The 19457-nt window shown below is 44.9% G+C and overlaps 1 protein-coding gene across 4 annotated transcripts in view; it reads left to right on the forward strand.

Annotated features, from left to right (window-relative positions):
- Positions 1 to 19457, forward strand: part of ankfn1b (ankyrin repeat and fibronectin type III domain containing 1b) — a 124349-nt gene that overhangs the window by 52916 nt on the left and 51976 nt on the right. The gene's annotated exons all lie outside the window — the stretch shown is intronic.

Below are 19457 nucleotides of genomic sequence, written 5' to 3' on the forward strand. Positions count from 1 at the left end.
TCTCCTTTGTTCTCTAACTATAGCTGCAGCCGTGCCAAGGCCCCCCGACTTAAATATTCCACTATAAAACAAGTGATAATGAACATGAAAAGCGCCCAGTGCTGGTAGTTGACTGAGCCGCTAAGCACATGCAGCCGTGTGCATACACGCATACGCAGTCAGTGTTACATGTATGTGCACGCAAAATGATACATTAAAGGTATACACACAAACTCGTGCATCACAGGTGTAGAATCAAAAAGGAAAGTGTGGAGAGACGGGATGAGAGGTGTAGAGACCTGGGAGTGGAAAATGATTGATCCGTTTTAAGGGTCCTATAAATCCACCAGCTGATGTGGGTATAAATGGGGGCACGGATGTCTTTCCTACCTGGCAACCCATCTCACATCACAACAGGGATATTTATACTGTCCATCCTACTGTAAGACCTTGACGAACCCTTCACATGTCAGGAGAGGACAAGGAAACTAGCAGACATTACTTTTATCCTACTTTCATAGAGACAGTTAAGGTCCAAGATCTTGGTTCTTTGTTAGTTCATGTGAAGCATGTTTGTTGGTGAAATGAATGTGTTGATTCATGAATGTTACTATTATTGTCTGTGTGTTTGAGTGTGAGTATGGCTATTGATGAGCGGCGGGGGCTTTTACAGTAAACTGTATGTAACTGACTGTGGAGCGTCTGTACTGAGGGAGGCTCCATGTAAAGGTTGCCTGTCTCTGGAGCTCCCTGGAGTGCCCAGGCAGCCAGGCACCTTTGACCAGGACTAGGCCCCCTCAGGCCTTCACACACACACAGCACACACACACACACACCTCTCTGTGTGCCCCCCACTCTCCCTTGGGTGAGATGAGCCCACCAAGGCCCCTCCTGGAGCTGTTCCCCCAGCAGTCCTGGATCTCCACCTCTCTTACCAACCGCTCCACACAGACGTGGCCAAAAGCCAGGGGACGCCACTGACGGGATCAGGGCTTGAGGGTGGTGGAAGATATGTGTGTGTGTGTGTGTGTGTGTGTGTGTGTGTGTGTTTGTGTGCATATGTGTGTAAGTGTGCACGTGCCTGTATACGTGCACGTGTGAGTGTGTTTTTGCATGTGTATATGCCTAGAAGGGGGGTCTATCCCCAGACACAAGTTGCTCAGTTTTTTGGAAAGTCTCTGGCCCACCCAAGAGGAAAGAGTCGGAGGAGGAGGTGGTGGGGGGAGGGGAGCGAGGCCTTGGGGGAACAAAGCCTTATTTCAAACTTGCCGAAAACAGGGGTCTTTATGCTGTGATGCTGGGGCCCCCTCCTATGTAGGGAGATGTTATCGCAAAGATGCAATATCCACCTCGGCATAGGGCTGGGGGGGCGGCTGCATAGGCCTCCAGTGTTACACTAAGTACCCTGGGGCACTGACCTCACTAATGAAGTCTCCCTTGGCTGCTGCTACCCACTACTGTACCCTCCTTTGTCTTTCACACGGGGATCTCTCACTCTATTTGTCTGTCTGCCTTTCTGTCAGCCTGCCTGGCTGCCTGCTAAACAGCTGTGTGTGTGTGTGTGTGTGTGTGTGTGTGTGTGTGTGTGTGTGTGACTGTTGGTCATTTTGTCTACTTGATTTGTTTGTCTGTATAGCTCATTGTTAGTCTTTTTTGTCCTTGCATGGTGATGTTTGTTTGTTTTGTCTGCCATCTTGAATTGCTCCACGAACCTTCTCTTTGAGTCCAACGTCTGTCTGTCTTTGCCGTTCATCAATCTGCACGGCTCTCTCCATAGCTTGCTTTGAAGTGTCTCTCTGATTTACTATCTAGCTGTCTCTTATAGCCCTTTCGACTTTGAAGCTTTTCGTTATCTAACCATCGAAGCCTCCTCTTTTTAAGCTCACTGTGACTTTTATATGTGGCTTTGAGTTGCATTTAAAGATGTTACACCAAGCTCTTCAGGGAATCCACAAGTGGGAAAAGGGAAATTTGATTTTGTGAGATGGGGATGGGGAGAAAAGCACAATTAAAGTGGACGCCCCGCATTCCTGTGTGGAGCCAGTGGCCTGGGGATAGGATTTGCTCAGTTTTCCTGACAGCTTGGAAATCCCACCACTCCACGGCTTGATCCTCGTCTCAGCTTGCATCTTCTGCCCCAACCCAAAATTTAAAGAGGGAAAATGATATTCATTTAGAGGAGAGACAGAAGTGAGCTGGGAGGAATTTGTGTGAGCTGCAGAGACATTGAGGACTTGGATGCTGTAAGACTAGATGACAGCTCGGTTTCACTGTAAAAACACATCAATAATTGTCATATTTTCAAGTCTTTTATTTAACATACACCAGGGAATCTTAAGAGGGACCAGTGGTCAGCACTTCTTTGTAATAACTATTTCTAAAGCTGAGCCATTTTATTGTAAACTTATTAATGGTAAAATACAAACTCTGCCATAACATTACTTTGAATTAGCTGGGTCTTTTATCCTGGTGAGCTTTATACAGTCATCACAGAGGACTGATCCTGCAGCCTCCTGTTGATGCTGCTAAGCTGTCACTGGTCTCTGAATCCACCAATCAGTCAAGGGGTGTGGCACCGCTTCTTTGAGGCACCGAGCAGAGAGAGTAGGTCTCTCTGCAATTCCACAATGCCCAGCCCCTAGAGAGCCAAAGTGGAAAGTTTGCTTTAGCACCCGCTGGGTTAGAAGATGAAAGAGCTTTGGGATGACATGGGTCTATGGTTGGGGGACGAGGGGGAGCACTGAGCACCGGGAGGGGGGCTTATATCTCTTTATCCTGTCTGGCGTGCTGTGGCTGTGCTCGACCCACATCAGCTGTCCACTTTTCTCTGGCTGCCAGTTGCCGTGCAGTCCAAAGCTGGCCTGTCTGCTGATGGATTACCTGAGCGAATGAGTGTACCCCCTCATCCCCCTTTGCTCTGAATATACAACTCGCCCTACCCGGCATAAAAGCCCTCACCTGAGCACCCCTGCATGGCCCTGGGGTGCAGTTATAAAAAGATGAAGGGGTCTGGAGCTTGGGTGGGGTGGAGATGGACTAGGGCATTGGCAGGGGTTTGCAGGGGACTGCTGTAGTGGTGTTTATGGGGGCTAGCCAGGATTAGTTGGCGGCTGGTGGTTATTGATTCAATTTGAGATGCTTTTTTATCTGCAAGCCCCCCGAGGCCAGCGCACATGCTAGTTTCCTCCAATGGGCCCTAATCCCTGCTGGTTATAAAAGGAATATGCCTTTGGTGGCGGAGGAGATGCTCTGAATGCCTGCGCTGCAGCAGAGGAGGCATCTGTCATGTGTGTGTTTGGTTGAGCCGGCGCTGGGATCAGGGGAGCTCGGCATGTTGGCTGCAGGTTTTATCTGGTGCTGAGAGCTAGAGTAGAGAGTGAGTTGGCGTACTTTTGGTATGCACTCACAATCTGCACTGCTGGTGGTGTCCGTGTCTCCAGCATTAACACGCATACATGTTGTAAGTTTAACTTGCAGAGCCATCAGCCACATTTTGAGCTCAGCTTCACAAATGTGTGATTCAGTGACATTATTAAATTGTGGTTAAAGTAAAATAAGTGAGCTCGGACTTGGAAGTCGCTGGATGTAGTCAAAGAGATGTAATTCCATAATATGCCATAGGCTTCTGAGTCATATTGTAAAACGACAAATAGCCTCATGTCTTTAACAAAGTGGGAGAATGAGTAAAAAGAAAGACAATGAGTGACAGCTACCAGAAGAGAGTGAGTGGTAGGGACCAGAGGTTAATGAGAAGACCATCAGAGGCTGACGGATGATGAAAGAGTGATTCAGCTCTTTTTCTCCTCCCCTCCCTCACTTGTGTGTTTATTCTGAGATTGTCATTTGTCATTGGTGGAGGGCCTTTCTTTCTCTCCTGCGACAGCCAGCTCCAAATCATGCGCAGACAGATGGAGGAGCCAGGAACTCAAATAGAGATGGGATGAAGGGGTTGGGGGGGGCAAGGCCAGCATCCCATGTTTGATGTCTCTCCCCTGGGCCTCATCTGCTCTGTCACCCCCCCTGGATGGTGCTGACAGATGGAACTTCGAGACACTAACCCACTGGGGACAGTGACACAGAAGTATGAAACAGAAGGAGGGATGAGTGTGAAAGAGGAATGGATTGATGAATGGAAGTTGATGTATGAAACAATATGAAAGGCAACAGAATCTCACCATTTCAGCCTTTCATCATGCAGGAAGCATGGCTCAAGTTTCATGTACCTCAGTGAGTGTTGTGTTGATCGATAACACACTTTCACCTACAGAAGTAACGAATGTCACTGAACTCCGTCTTGTTGAACAGATACCACAGAATCTACTGGCCGTGTGATGGGAATGATTTACACTTAAGATGCAGTTAAATGAGTTAAAAGATGGAGGTAAATAACAAATGTAATAAAAGCCATCAAGGCTACAGAGCTTTAAGAAAAGGATACAGAACCACTGGGATAACCAGTGTTGTTTAATCTTATTGTCACCACCCATTCCTAGTGCAGTTCTGATCATCATATGTTAGTGTACAGCGCACAATGTCTGATATGTCATTTGTGCAAGTGGTGATGTAGTGGCCCCAGTAGTCGAAACGGGACTTAATGCTTGCTGCAGTGTCGCTGTTGTAGAGAGTTGACAGTTCTACAGGTAACCACTAGAGGCTGACAAACTGCTGTGACCAGCCACTGCTGGCCACAGCTAGTGACTACTGTATGTTGCAGAGCCACACACATAAAAGCAAACAATAAACTAATGCACACACATATTAATATTCAACATCCTTTCTCATACAAACAAACTGCCTACCAGCTTCAAGCAGGAGGCTTGAGTGGCAGTCTATTTGTCTGACCCCAGTACTCAGCAGTAAGACAAAATACATTCACAGATACAAGTGAATAACTGCACAGCTCTGATTTTTTTTTTCCTCATTCTACTTCTCTGCCCAGAACAATTAACTGGATTTCCTGGAATTGTAAAAAGGGATGATGGAAGGTGATTGCACTCATCAAATCAACCTACTTATCCATGGTAGCTGCCAGAAGCCAGAACTTTCACCTTCCATTCATGTCTGTGCTGCCAAAGAAGCTCCAGCATCATGCCAGTATGAATGGATAATTGTTGTTGTGTCTACCTCTTGCCCAATATGGAATCTGAGAAGCTGGATGCAGCACAGGGGACAGTGGCAGTGCCAACTATCTGGGGCTTTCACCTGCCACCCTGCCCATGAGGCAAGCAGGAGACCTGGATGTGAGGGGCCTGAGGTACTGGGGCCAGCTGCCTGGAAAACACTTAAGTTCAGCCCTTCTCATTTCCATCTACCTAGCTACAGGAAACCTGTTTTTGGTTTCCACTGTGGCTTAGATTTGAAGCCTCCAAGGAATCACATTCAGAGAATTCCTAACTGTATTGACTGTGATGTGTGAAATTTCCTGCTTTTTAGTAAACATGTTTGCGTACCTAAGACATTTTTTGAACAGATGCGTAATTAAGACAAGGGGTTTGCATGTTATCTTTATTTTCTATCTCAGAATACATTGTTTTTTCCCATGTATATGGAGTGTGTTGTTTTCTCGCCTTGTTTTCTTATCTAAACAGATCCAAAGACAGTCCCTGAGTTCCTACCTCTACCAGTCCTCCCTCTGACTGCCACACCTCATCCCAAGCTCCACTTGCTTTGTTAACCATGAACTTAAAGAGTTTGTTTCAATTTCAAGTAGTTGAAAACCCAGAAAGACACTAAGAGAATATGGATTAGCTGTCTTTAAAAAAACCTTCATTAGCCTTCCAATTTCTTTCTTGTTATACCTTTAGACAGTCATGTCATAGAGTCATCATCATCACATCATCATTTTTATAATTTTCAGGGAAAATGAAATGAAAAACAATCAATCCAACTGAAATCGTGACTCATTTCACAGCCGCAATATCTACCAAAATCTACTATCTGCTGACAGTCACTGTCAGCAGATGGTAAAACTGTTAGCAGTTGATGTCTTTGCATTGCTCCCATAAAGAGAAAGTAGTCTGTACCTGTTGTGTATTGTATGGTGTATCAACTGGATGAAGTGGAGGGGGGTGTATTCCACAGTGAAAGAAAGACTGTGCCCGTATCCATGTGGTGGAAATCAGGATGCCTGGCAGCTGTGTTCATGTTGGGGCCAAGGGGCAGGTCAAGTTTAGCTTCCCTGGCCTTTGCGGCCTGGAGCTCATTTAGCCCCCCTGTATTATGTACTGTATTTGTCTGGCCTTTCTGATTGCCGCTGCAAGCCCTGTGGAATGTAGCGCACTTATGCACAGTTGTCATTGCAGTCTCATTCCAGACCTGCATTAAATGGGGACATGTAGGGGTGTGTTTGTGTGTGTGTGTGTGTGTGTTTATGTGTCATATGTTCTGTGCAGATATAAATTGAAGTCTAAGGGCAGCAGTTCGTTTTTGTAAAATACAGTATAGTATGTGTCTCCCTCTATGACCTAGCAGCACAGTATCAGATCTTCTCAGTGGGTGGGTTTCCATCCATAGTTTTAATTTGTGCATAAAAAACCCGAGATGAAATTCAGAAAGAGATTTCTAAAGGTTCACAGAGGTGGAAAAGTTGGTGCATTGATGAAAGCAAAATGCAACAAATTGCAATGAAAACTGGCGTCCGCTAAGGCTGCCGCTCCACAGACGCAGCAGATAAAACCATCAGATGTGTGTTTAACAAATACATGAAATACGTGAAACAAAAATAAATGCTGCATTTTGATCATGTTCTCTATGTTGTTTGTTACTGGTTTGACTGGAAGGCTTGTAATTATTTCGTCTCATTGTGCCCCTCAATTGTTTAAAGGCACCCAACTGGAGAATTAGCACCATTAGCTGTTCATCTCAATGAACTAACTCGTAATATTTGCATAATGGTAGTGGATGGATGGAAACACACATTAATTTGCATTTTCTGCCGCTGATTTTCTCAGCATTCAGTTAAAACTTGTACTACGTTTGGATGGAAACCCAGCCAGTGTCTCCTCTTGCTTCTCCCCGTCCCCTGTCTCTCATCCTTAGAGCTTTTTTTTTCCTTTTCCCATGTCTCGCTTACTCTTTCTCTGTCTTTCCATTATGCCAGGCCTGTTTAAACCAGGACCTGTTTTCCACAGTCAGCTAGATCCTTGTCTAGCCTATAAACATTCCTTGTTTTGGAAGTCATGGACCAGACATGAATAAATGAGAGCACTTGCATCCCATGTAATGGGAAAAACTCCCAGCTATTACGGTCATTCTCTTGCATCTCTTTGATTTGCTCCAAACCGTAAGATTAAAGGGCTTATGAACAGCCAGTACAGTTATTTGCACTAAATCATCATTTCTCTATGATACAAAAAATAAATAAATACATGACTTTGATGACATACCCCAAAAAGAAAAAGAAAAAAAAGACACAGTGAAAAGAGCTGCTAGTGACATCAGAGAGCTCAAGCTCTACAGTAAGTTGTTTGGATGAGGTGAAGGTTGTGGAGGTGGGTGAAGCTGGAGAGTGAAAAAAGTGAAGAATTTATTAAATTCCTCTTAAACTCAACCTTTACGCACGTACCCCACTCCCTCACCCCGGCAGTATGCAGTAAGTAGTACTCTAGTGATGATGCAAGAGCAGGCTTGGATGCCCCTGTCCCTCCTCCTCCTCCTCCTCTTCTACCCTCCCTTTCCTCGCCTCACTCTTTCCTCTCTCAACAACCCACCCTCCCCCTTAAATCCTTCCTCCTGAACTGACATGGCACCCACCAGGCCGGGGACCAGGCTGGGGATTCTGAGGTGGCGCCCAGACTCGGATTATTTACAAGAGCTGTAGCGCTGCAGAGACTGTGGTATTTCTTCTTTCAAATGCCTGGGATGGAAAGGCATGTTATGGGGAACACTCTCTCGCACTATTTCTCTTCTCCTCCTTTTTTCTGCTGCTCTCTCGTCTTTTTTTCTCTGCAGCGTAGGAAGACTTGTCACACTGACACAATCTGAGTGACTCAGGCGGTCTTGTAATCATAAGAAACACTCATATGCTTTTTATTTAAACACACACCAGTGACTTAACAGTGTGTGTTTTGAGATGAAGACGCAGCATAATCAATAACAGCAATAAGATGCATTTTTGTTTGTCAGTCTAGGCCAACACTGGGTCATCCTCGTTCATTACCAGATACCAGTGCTTCCAAAGCTCCTGGTATCACTTCTCATGCCTTTTGTGACAAAGCAAAATGTTCTCTAGACTCTGTGACTGCTACTGTGCAAGACACCTGAGCCCGCTTCTGCAGGGGATGGTGAGTGCGGTATGGCAGTGGGGCGCAGATAAGGGAAATTGCATGGATGCGATCCGGCATTGATGCCGTGTTCCACATGCCCAGAATAGCCAGCCGTTCACGGATATCTCAGTACGCACAAACACTGTAAATTAGAGGCCCGCAGATGGCAAAAAGGGTCATGAAGGGAATGGGGTGGGTTGGGAGGGAGAGGGTTGTCAGGGTTTGAACTGCGGTGGTGGGGGCTTTTTCTAGGGAGTGTGAGGCAGTGTAGAGTCAGCAGGGGTCAGGTTTGCTGTCTTGGGTATCAGCATCCGGACACTGACGCCAAAACAGCACAAACTGGAGAAACGATTAGATGAAAGGGAGAGGGGGGGGTGGGGGCGGCGGTGGAGAAACCTCCAGTGTGGGTCACGCTGTTTCACGACTACTGTAGCCCCCTGGAGAGATGAAGACATAGCAAAAAGGGAAAGGAAGGGGGGCTGGAGAATGAGACAGCAAAGAGGAAGGAGAAAGGCTTGGCGTCAGTTGCGGGTTAGGGAGGGGTATGTTATGACATGGAAATCCCAGCCTGTTGGTCATGCTGGCCTGTGTGGGTCTCTGAGCGGCAGGAAGGCCTCAGCGTCCAGCCTGGCTGCCTCCTACCTGGCGCTGGTTGGAGCCAGGATACAAGGAATGAACCTGTCACTGACTCCTGCTTGTAAACAAACCAAATACCGTGGGAAAGATGAGGTGTGAAGCAGAGGATGCTGCTGTCTCCATGCCCCCCCACACCCCACCCCTCTCTCTCCCCTTCTCCCTCTTGCTCATCAACCCCCCAACTTTTTCCTCTTGTGTCAGCGAGAAATCAAATACCAGCCCCTTCCTTCACTGATGCCCTGAACTTGTGAACTTTCTGAAAACCATGTGCTGTTTTATTTGTTCGCCACGTGACCTTCTGAGTTGAGCCAAAAGCTGGAGCTCAGCTCTTCATGTCTGAAAGAGGCCATCAAAATTCAAGGGCTCATTAACCACACAAAAACATCGGATTGTCAGCTGCCATTCCTAATGATACATGTTACGGATAGAAACAACTAATACAGTTTCTGTGATGTCACCTTGTGGCCCACAGTTTCAGATGTTTTCCTCACTGGTGGGGATAAATATAGATTCTGTCCTTGATTCAGCTTGTTTGAGTTTGAGCCTTCCAGCTATTTTACTCTTTAAATCATAAGCCAGTGAACCAGAAAAGGCAATAATGCAGGTCTTTGTGGCAACTACAGGTTCTGCACATGAAAGATAGAGAGTATTGCCATCAGCGGCCAGGGAGGCAGGCAGGCAGGCAGGTGGACATTTTTACCCTTGACATTTTTGGAGAGATACCATTACAAGTTAGTCCAAGACTTCTGTCCAACCCAGCCATGAAACCCACTCTGAATGTTCTTTCCAGTTTTGGATACATGTCTTTTTTTCCCCCCTCCTCCTCCTCATCCTCCTCTCCCCGACAGGTCTCACAAACACAGGCTGTCATTTTTAATAAATGCCTGAAACTAAGCACTGGTTTTTGTCCTGGAGGATCTAGAAATGACTAAGCAGTGGCTGGTTGCAAAGACTCTCTGGAGAGGCCCTAGGGTGAGGGAATGGAGCTGGAAGGAGGAGCTGGCCCCCGAGACGCCTGCAAGCCGTCGGGATACACACTGGCCCGGCCACAAAAATGAGCCTCTGGCCAGTGTTGGCCGCCCCTCTGGCTTTACACAAATACACTCTCACTGACACACACACACACCAGTGGAAAAGTGTGACTGGAGGTGGCTGAGGAGCGCGTAGAGAGGAAGAAAGATGATGGGAGAATTTGGGAATAGAGGGCAGAAGTGGAGGGTTGGGGTGTTGTAAATTCATTCATATTTCTCCCCCCTCCCTGCACGAGCAAGCCAAACCTCACTGGGTGAATCAGTGTTCCTCGTAAACAAGCCGCAAGCACACAATGGCGCCTCCATTTCTAGCGCAGTCAGAGAGAGAGAAACGGGTGACAAGAGTGACAGAAAGAAAGCATTCCAAGCTCCAGATTGACGTGTGATGAGGGGAACATGCTCGGCAAACAAGCTGCAAAACAAAAATAAATAAAACAGCAATTAAGTAAGGAAGTCATCCAGGGTCACATGAAGAGGCCTGTGGAAGCTGGTGCACATTCTCCAGCCAGTTATGGCTATGGATATCATGTCAGTGTTGGTGGCTCTCGTCTTTACCAACAGCCACCTTCAGTCTCAGATTGTCTTTAGTGTTTAGCAAATGTTTATTATTTCCAGAAAATCACTTAAAAAAACACATTATTTAATGAGATGTCCATGTATTTTGAGGCAGAAACTGTACTCACTTTGGTGCTGTCTGAAACACTTTTTTATATGTTACAGGGATACACATATGTCACCTACACTCATGAGGACCCAATGAAGTGACATCATCATACACTCAGATTGTAGTTACAGTGTCATTGTGCTTTGTGGTGCAACATTTATTATATATTTCACGAGCTAAACGTCAAACATGTATCTTACCGTCGTATTTTAGTCCTCGAGCTCCACCATGATTGCACACAAAAGCAACAGGACCCTCTTAGGACTAATGTATTCAGATTACAGGCAATTATGGCTTATTACCATTTTGTGGGGGAAGCGGGGCTCATTTGCAGTATTTGTTCAGTGAATGTCTAATAGGGGGAAGGGGAGGGAGCCGTGTGCTTCCTGCTGTGTGAGCTGTGATACTGCAGGAGAACTGTAGCATAGCACAAATATTAACGACTCATTTCCCCCTCACCTGGAAGACGAAAGTGGAGCTAATCCAGATACATCAGTGCTAATAGCCCAAATAAATCACTTGTAGGCTCACTTTGTGGCTTGTTGTCTTTTGGAGGAACAGATATGGAAAATGAAGCCATGGTCTGGTACTCATGAAAGGAACATAATTTTCTTATGTTTGAACTTCTTTTAAACTATCTCCGTGTTGCTGCAAAGTATAAACGCTGATTAAACATCGAAGTTTTTGTTCTGAGTGGTAATGGTTTACAGGAAGGTTCAGTTCTTGACATGTCAACAAACACCACACCATCGATTTTTGTGTCACATTCCTTTGGCACAACTTCCATGTTCCTTTGCTGCAATTACACACACATGCTCAAATAGACCCTTTTTTTTCCCTCCACCCTTTCGCTTTTTATTCTTTTTGCGTCCGTGCAGTGATTCTGTAAGTGATCATAGTGCTGTGTGTCTTTTTAGTGGTGAGTGGTGGGGCTCAAGAAGGTCAATATTTAGATTTTAAACTGCCATGGCTGTGCGCTATTTAGATATTCAGATTGGTGAAATCTTTGCACCAATCAAATGTTAAATATCCGGTTGCGGGGACTAGCTTCAGTGCTTGCCCAGCTTAGCATAAGCAGGCCAAAAGCAACGTCACTGTTCCAATTTACTGAAAAACAAAAATAGCCTACGTTTAAGTGTTAATTGGCTTTTGGAAAGTAAGGCACCAGGAGGTTTTGAGACAGATTTCTTCCACTGACAAGAGCTTAGTCATTTCCTTTAATATTGAGAAGCTTTATCAGGAAGCAAGAGGCCATGTTGCTTTGTTGGAGCAGTTTTTGTATAGGTTCTAAATGAACGTAGCAAAATTCTGGCAGGATGGGCCAACAAACTTCCCCCTCTACCTCTACGCCAGTGCTGCTCATTTGCCTTGCAGACGTACCAAAGAACTGCCAAATGACAGTCAGTTACTGGCTAATACACCGTGCTGTCAAGCTCAGCATCCTTCCAGTGAAACCCTTTGCCACACCAAATGTGAAGCATGAAAGGGTTGCTGTGTAGCGGCGTTCCTCTCCTCTGGACTCTCCATTTCTCTTGCTGTGCGATGGAGTCTGTGGCAGTATATTTAGGTGTACGGTTTGGGACAGGAAGAGGGGAAGCGCTGAGGTTATATGATTGCTTCATTATGGTCATATATATGGCCATATATTTATATATACTTTGTTATATATGTCATTACATGTACACCAGTGAGTGTTTGTTTGTTTGCGTGCATGTGCTTGTGTGTGTGAGACGGAGTAAAGAGGGCTCAGTGTTTGGACCACCCTGTGAGCTGGGCTGAGTGACAGCATGGGCCTCAAGACTCTCGCAGTGCACACACTCACACAGGCGCACACACACTCAAGCACATACAGTACTCAAACACACACGTCAGCGAGCTCATTTTTCAACATGTTTTCTACTCTATTAATGTCTCATGACCAAATACATATCATGCTCCAAAGCAAACATGCTGTATTAAAATGGAATAAATCACTTTGGGATCAGGAGAGAACACACACTCCGGCACGGCGCTGTACCACCCAGTAGTATCACAGGGCATACACCAATTTACCTGCTGCTTTAACCCTACCCTTGTACCCTATGTTTCTCAACACCTGATTTGAAAAGACAGGTCAAATGTTATTAAGGCGCTTTTAAAAATAATATTTTCTCTCCCTCTGCAAATCTGAGAAATGAAGTAAATGTGGTGACGACATAAAGCTCAATTGAAGTGAATTGTTGCTTATTTTCAAACCGTTTCGACTGTAATTTCCCATTAGTCACCAGTTGTTTCTCTTTATTACGATGTTTCACTTGTAATGAATAGAGGCATGAATCCAGCTATCCACCACAATGAAGTGCGACCCTTTCCAACAGTGTATGTTTAGGCCTCCAGTCAGAAATTCAAAACAGGTCAGGCTGTGATGATGTCATTCTTATCAAAGGCTCATTTTTCTTATTAGTCGTTGGACTAGTGTCTGTGGCCTGGCCCCCTGCTAGCAGGCAGAGTGTGCACACACTCACACGGTGGTTTTGCTATACTCATGAAGACATTGTACAGACTGACATTTATTTCATGGACGCTTAGGCTATACATGTGCAATCCAGTACAGCAACATTGCCATATTTTATTGCAAACTGTGATTATGTGTGTGTGTGTGTGTGTGTGTGTGTGTGTGTGTGTGTGTGTGTGTGTGTGTGTGTGTGTGTGTGTGTGTGAACTCAGCAGTTTCTTCATTTAAGCCAAAGCCAGCAGAGAAATGTCCTTTCTGTGATTGCAGTGATGTTCAAGAGAAGTAACACATTTCTGCTGCCACACCTCTTCTCTTAGGTGCCTCTGCAGTTTCATACTGCACAGACGTGGGCTCCATCCAAAAGTGATGTCAAATCCTTTTTCTTATGATAGAAGCTGTTAGTTAATCAAACAGCTGTAAGTAATTTCCTGTACTTTAAAAATGCAACATACAGTAAAACATTTCCCATCATTTACCCAGTGTAGTTTGTTAATTTATTGTATGTTGGCACGCATACATAGAAGAAACTCAAAATAAACATCTGATGCAGCCGGCCAGCTGCCGCTCAGCATGTAGATAAAGCTAAACCCTGAGTAGATTTCTGTGAACCTTTTGTTGCAGTCAGGTGGTCACTGCAGGACATGCCTTACCCTACGCATGTCTGGGTAGGAAAAAAAAGGTTGGAGACACTAATTGGAGTAGTTAATAATCTCTCAAACCTGTGGCAATGACATCATGAGCCGCTGTACAGAGATAGTTAGCTGGTAGTTATCAAGAGAAGGAACATTATTACAAAACTGTTCAAACAGAGCATATTCAGTTTCATCTGTCAAATCATATGTTCCTCTAACTGACTCCAGTACAGTTTAATAGCTGCAAACCATGTAAATAATTAAAATTCCCACTGCAACAAATGTTTTGTTTGACCCTTTTAACCTGTCCTCTCTGACGTCTGCTGCTGTTAGGTGATAGCTGTTCTCATACTGAGTCTCAGTCTCTATGCTTGTAGTTTAATGATATTATTGCACAGCGGAAGTCCTAAAAATAAGACTGCTGAGTGGCAACTAATCTAGCAACCGATAAACCAGCCATCTCAAATGAGGTTGGTAAACGAGAAGCTGATGGCAGCTTTCTCTTATTACACCCATACAGTATGTCCTTGCTATTGGGCTGTCACTCTTAATTATAAAAGGCAGTATAGAAAAAAAGCACTTCAGCCTGAGTAACACTGTCATAATTTATACTTTTGGCATCTTAAAGTAGGTTAGGATTTTACAAATTGTCTATGAAACCTTCACATTAGTGAAGCATTTGATTTTGTGTGCATTTCAGTCACAGGTACTGCAGCTCTTTTCTTTCTGAAGAGTCAGTACAGTATGTACTGAACCACATTTGATATGAAGACTGCTGTCCCTCTCATCAATATACTCAACTGCCAGTAATTAAAAAGAGATCAAAATACTTATTATGGTATTTTGATAGATGTATGACTCAATTTGAAAAGAGCTTTGCAAAGTGCAGCAGAGTGGGCTGCTGTTTGCAGTAGCCGAAAGAGAAGGGAGGAGAGACATTGGCTTGCTGGTTGGCTGGCCAACTGACAAAGGACATCAAAGAGGACCAAGCCTGCGCTGAGCTGAGCTCTCTTCAATGATTAAAAGCAGGGGCCACAGTAACGTCTGGATGGGCCATTTAAAACTAATGAGGGAAAATAAATAGAGCCATGGCCATTGGCATGTGTAGGTGGAGAGAATATGTGTGTGTGTGTGTGTGTGTGTGTGTGTGTTGTGTGTGTGTGTGTGTGTGTGTGCATATAGTGTGTGTGTGTGTGTGTGTGTGTGTGTGTGTGTGTGTGTGTGTGTTTCCATCTGTGTCTGACCGCCGTTCAGCAACAAACAACACGTGTGTGCAAGTTAATGGTAATAGTGCAGTGTGCTGAGTGCATACAGTGTGGTAACATTGTGAGTTATGTGAATTTGTGTGACATAAAGTACAGTGGACAGGAGCGATCTGCCTCCTCACTGATGTGTCACTGCCTGTACATCTATTCTAAATCCCAGGCTTGATCTGTAGAGTCATATGCTGATAATTACCATCGTCATATTTTACATCAAAATAGACTCACCCCCATGTGGCTGTGAGCGACTGTTTATAGTGCTGTGTGTGGTACAGTACGGAGGCAGGAGGCTTTTGATTTTTTTTTATGAATGAGTCATGTTCGCCTGGATGATCTGTCCTTTCATCATGCTGTTGTGACACACATCGATAGCAACATGCGCACAGAGTGAGGCGGGGGACAGCCAGTGGAGGTGAAGGTGGTGACACGGGCACATCGATTTGTGGAGCCCGACAACAGAAACATGTGTTCTGTTTCATAAAACGTGGTTGGTGCTGGTGTCTATAAGTAAATTGTGTACGTCATGTGTGACATCAATACTGGATGCATTGCAGGCGTATATTAGTCATCATAATTGCCTACATTTACTTCTTAATAATGGAGCTCAAACTCATGAAAGAAGATGCTATTCTTACTTTCCTTCAGTTTCCTTCCCAATCTACCATTTTTCACTATTCTGCTTCTGTTCCTTTTACAACATCTTTCAGTTTCTTCTACAATAATTTATTCTTGCCCCTCGTCTTATTTTCTAATTTGCAGTTCTCCTATTCTTTGTCTTCTTTTTCCCTTGTTGTCATCATCTTTTCCATGTTCAAAGCAAAGCTCAAGCAAAGGCAGAGACTGCAGAGCTCCTACAACAAGCCATAGTTTGCTTTGTTGATAATCCAAGTGCTTGGCTGGATGATAGTAGAAAAAGCCAACCCATCTTAACGGATTCCAGGCCCCTTTCACAATGTGACTTTTTTATTATTACAAGTTGCATTTAGCGTCAGAGTTGAGTTATTTCTCAATCCAGTGCTCTTCCAAGATCTAATGGGCAATTATCTGTGGAGGAGAAGTTAATGGGTGTCCCATTTCACAAAGTCCCCAGTTATTTATGTCAATGAGCGCCATTGTGTGGAAACGTGGCAGCCCCGTGCTAACCGCTCGACTTGTTTAGATTTTCTCTATGGAATCCCACACCCATTGTAAGCCAGCACTAACCACAAGACCAATGTGTGTGTTTGCATGCATCTGTATGTCAATGTGTGTGTTTTATACGTGTGTTAAGTCCAGTCAAGGATGTTCAACACCAGTGTGTGTGTGTGTGTGTGTGTGTGTGTATATGTATGTGTGTGTGTGTGTGTATGTGTGAGTGTGTATGTGTGAGTGTGTATAGACCAAAGTAACATGTACATAGATGCAGAGGTGATAAAAAGTATAGACTGAGAGACAACACACAGGCGCACACACACATTGGCCACCCCAGTACACACAAACCCACATAAACAGACATCTCACCTCCCACATACACCGCACACACACACTTACCACAGACACTTACACAAGCACAGCCGTAGACCTACCACCACATACCCAGACACCCCCCTACACACACACACACACACACACACACACACACAGCAAGAGACATACAGCCACATATGCAGCCTCCCACCCACCACCACCACCACCAGCCACACACACACATACGCACACACACACAGACAGAATCAGAGACCCACCACCAACATCAACACCCACAGGCTCAGGCTTGGTGACATCATGGCTTAGATGACAGCACGTCTTCCAGCCCCATTAGTCTGATTGTAGGTGGCTCCGCCGCAGTGATTTATGGGTAAATATCCATAGTCTCTCTCTGCTGCGTTGATTTAGGAGCCATGTTTTGGTCCCTTTGGTCCCCAGACCACAAGACTTGGGAGGGGGAATCCTGTACAAATAATGACATTGTAAAACTGGAGGCATTTAGACAGAGGGATAGAAGACCCGCCCTGTCACTCTCTCGTCACTCAGAGCTGTTGACATGTTTTGATTGGTCAGTGAAATCAGGAAGCACGGCACATGCATGTGTGATGCCAACTAAAACTTTCTTTTTCAGTCAGCAAGTAGTTTTCTCTCTTTGTGTACACCTGTGCATGTATACCTAGCCAGCTAGCTGTCTCCCTTTGCACATGTCTTCCTGGTAACCATCCAGTCTTCATTTATCCTACTGTTGATGTAACGTTATCTGTCTGTCACCCTCCCACCCCCCTCTGTTTTCATTCCCTCTTTTTTCTGTGTCTCAGAAGTGTCTGAGTTTTTAAGAGCCCTATTAATTCTGTCTAACGCCACAGTGGAAAATGGATCAACACAAGAAAGAAAGCAAGAAAGAAAGATCACACTGTTCACATCCTTTCTAATCTCCACATCATCCTTGCATTTGTTTTTTGTTCTACTTTTACCATGTGTGTTCTTTTTACACAGGAAATTATTTGAACTCTTTGGCTTATGAACCATTGGTATAAACACAGAAACACCTTTTTGGTGATTTTCGGAAAGTTTGCCCGACAGTGAGTATTTTATACCAAGAACTACTGTGCTGTGCATGCATACATAATTTCAAACTACTTGGCTTCCTTTTACCACCTTTCCCTTCTTTCTGCCATTTGACTCCAGCTCATTTCATTTTGAATGGTTTCCTTTTTCTTTTTGCCTCCCCCTCTTTTTCACCTTCTAACCCTTCTTTTTACTCTTTGCCAACCAAGCTGCGTAGGCCCCCAGTTGAATGGGTTTTGCTTTGTTATCATACTGTAGCAAGCAGATTGCCGCCATCAGTCCAAACAAATCTGGGAATCGATTAAACAGTAAAAATGCACTGTCCCTGATCATGTAACAGCTACCAGAAGGGACAGTAGAAAGGTGTAAATGGCATAAAAGTCACAGTTTGGCTAATGTTCTGGCCAGTAATTGCCTGCTGGATTCAGAGTTGGAAGACTTGTATCTCTCACAGTGGCTTTGCGAAAAGTTAAAAGAGCCAAAGCTGTGCTTTCTGCTGGTGCAGAGTGTGCATCCTGGAGCCAGCTGTCACACTGTTTTCCCAGGAGCCTGTATAGGAAGGATACACTGAAAGGCCACTAGGATCCCATTGAGAGCCCTTCAAGGAAGTTGCTAAATATGTGTGTGGAGGTGTGTGTGCATAAGAATGAGAGGTGTGTGTGGGTGTGCATCTACATGTATTGGTTGTACCGTACTGTGTGTATAATTATGTGTGTGAGATATAATTAGAAAGGCTTCTCCTGACTGACAGGTGTTGGGACGACCTGCTGTGGCCCCTCAGTGGTGCATGCTGGGTGCTTGCATCTCCTGTAGTCTCAGCTCCAGAAATTGGCAGGTGGATTTTATTGTTAAGGGAAGCAAGGGTGGGTGGAGGGATGGATGGATGGACATAAGTAGGAATGGGGGGGGGGGGGTAAAAAAAGAAAGCATGACAGTATTTCTTGTGTATGCTTTAAGAGCAATGCCAGCATGTTTGACATTTCCACCAGCTATGACTAATGTTCCCTATACCGGTCTGTGCCCAGGCTGCACAGTACTCACTGGACAATGAGGTGGCAGAGATTTGTGTGTGCCCACAGCCAGACACAGAAAACACACAGTGAGTCATTATACACCATGCTAACACCAAACACACACATTTTGTCTCTCATACATACACATGTTCACAGAAACGCACCCACAGCAGTTACCCACAGTCATGCTGAAGGTCACCAGCCACTAAGAACAATGTAGATTTCATTACTAAATTGATTGATATTGATTGAGCTTAAGTTTGAGCATGCGGGCTGTTAGTGTGAGACGAAGCATGATTTGCTTACTGGTCCTAACCAATGCTCCCCACATCTGGATACTGGTTTGTGTGTCTCATACTCCTTTTGAATTGATGCCTGTGGGTGAAGAACTCATCAGCAGCCAGCATAGACAGTGCACCTTCAGATCAGTCCACAGTGATGTAAAGGGCTTGACTCAAGAATATGTCAACAGGTCCCACGTGGTTCAGCTTCATGTGACAAGCACCAGCACAGGGTGTGTATAAGGTACTCGTAAAAAAGGGCTGTCAGATTCTCTACTCTGAGGCAGTCGTCTTTGCTGTGGAAAAGACAAGTTTAACAGAGTGTTTATATGTTGAAGTGAGCTCATCCACTCTCATGGTGTCTCAGCAGTACAGTTTAGAGGGAATCTTTTAGACATGCATCACTATCTATTAAAGCACTGCCATATTGGAATCTTGTTAAAATACCATACCACTGTTTGCTGATGACTAACTGCTATTCTTGCCTATAGAAATCTTACATTGTGTCACGTTTTGTTCTCGCTTATTTCCTCCTCTGGCAGGAGGCTGCGGTCCTTCAGGACCAAAACCTCTCGCCACAAAAATAGCTTCTTCCCATCTGCTATTAGCCTCATCAACAAGGCTAGAGAGCCCCACTGTTGCTGATCAATTGCACCAATCACCAGG

The sequence above is a fragment of the Trachinotus anak genome, unplaced genomic scaffold, assembly GCF_046630095.1.
Source record: "Trachinotus anak isolate AG129_WGS33_773 ecotype Australia unplaced genomic scaffold, CSIRO_AGI_Tana_v1 ptg000025l, whole genome shotgun sequence".
In the NCBI taxonomy this organism is placed as follows: Eukaryota; Metazoa; Chordata; class Actinopteri; order Carangiformes; family Carangidae; genus Trachinotus; species Trachinotus anak.